The following is a 1,837-nucleotide window of genomic DNA, read 5'->3' on the forward strand; positions in this document are numbered from 1 at the left end:
CCCCGTGATGTTTTTCAGAAACCTATCCTATATTGCCACTGCATGTTTCCTGAGCTCCACATGCTGACCAAACCGTATCACTTTGCTCCATCCTATATTGCCTCTCACTGCCTATCCCAATACAGTCCCTCCAATTCACAACACCCCGTGATGGTTTTCTCACTCCTACTAGTGAATCACCTGTTACAAACCCTTACAATGCGCACAACCCCACGATGTTTTTCAGAATCCTATCCTACCTTTCTACTGCATGTTTCCTGATGTCCCCATGCTGACCATCCCGTGGCGCTTTTCTCCATCATACATTGCCACTCACTGCCTATTCTAATTCAGGCCCTCCTATTCACACCACCCCGTGAAGTTTTTCTCACTCCTACTAGTGAATGGCCTGTTAGAAACCCTTAAAATGAGCACCACCCCGCGATGATTTTCAGAAACCTATCCTACATTGCCATTGAATGTTTCCTGATGTCCCCATGCTGACCACCCCTTGGCGCTTTTCTCCATCCTACATTACCACTCATTGCCTATCCTAATTCACGATCTCCGATACACCCAACAACGTGATGTTTTTCTCACTCCTACTAGTGAATGGCCTGTTAGAAACCCTTACAATGCGCACCACCCCGTGATGTTTTTGAGAAACCTATCCTACATTGCCACTGCATGTTTCCTGACCTCCACATGCTGACCAAACCGTATCGCTTTGCTCCATCCTACATTGCCTCTCACTGCCTATCCCAATACAGGCCCTCCAATTCACAACACCCCGTGATGGTTTTCTCACTCCTACTAGTGAATGGCGTGTTAGAAACCCTTACAATTCACACGACCCCGTGATGTTTTTCAGAAACCTATCCTACATTGCCACTGCATGTTTCCTGACCTCCCCATGCTGACCACCCCGTGGCCATTTTCTCCATTCTACAGTGCAACTCACTGCCTGTCCTAATTCAGGCCATCCGATTCAGACCACCCCGTGATGTTTTTCTCACTCCTACTAGTGAATGGCCTGTTACAAACCCTTACAATGCGCACCACCCCGCGATGTTTTTCAGAAACCTATCCTACATGGCCACGGCATGTTTCCTGACCTCCCCATGCTGACCAGCCCGTGGCGCTTTTCTCCATCCTACATTGCCAATCACTGCGTATCCTAATTCAGGCCCTTCGATTCACACCAACATGTAATGATTTTCTCACTCCTACTAGTGAATGGCCTGTTAGAAACCCTTACAATGCACACCACCCGGCGATGTTTTTCAGAAACCTATCCTACATTGCCACTCCATGTTTCCTGACCTCCCCATGCTGACGACCCCGTGTTGCTTTTCTCAACCCAACATAGCCACTCACTGCCTGTCCTAATCCAGGCCCTCCGATTCACACCACTCCATGATGTTTTTCTCACCCCTACTAGTGAATGGCCTGTTAGAAACGCTTACAATGCACCAATCCGCGATCTTTTTCACAAACCTATCCTACATTGCCACTGCATGTTTCCTGACCACCCCATGCTGACCACCCTTGGCGCTTTTCTCCATCATTCCTTGCGACTCACTGCCTTTCCTAATCCAGGCCCTTCGATTCACACCACTCCGTGACGTTTTTCTCACCCCTACTAGTGAATGGCCTGTTAGAAACCCTTACAATGCACTACCCCGCGATGTTTTTCAGAAACCTGTCCTATATTGCCACTGCATGTTTCCTGACCTCCCCAAACTGACCACCCTGTGGTGCTTTTCTCGATCCTACATTGCCACTCACTGCCTATCCTAATTCAGGCCCTCCATTTCACACCACACGGTTGTGTTTTTCTCACTGCTACTAGTGGATG

Source organism: Cavia porcellus, unplaced genomic scaffold (genome assembly GCF_034190915.1).
Source record: "Cavia porcellus strain 051 isolate PalLab524CR breed Dunkin Hartley unplaced genomic scaffold, mCavPor4.1 scaffold_3, whole genome shotgun sequence".
In the NCBI taxonomy this organism is placed as follows: domain Eukaryota; kingdom Metazoa; phylum Chordata; class Mammalia; order Rodentia; family Caviidae; genus Cavia; species Cavia porcellus.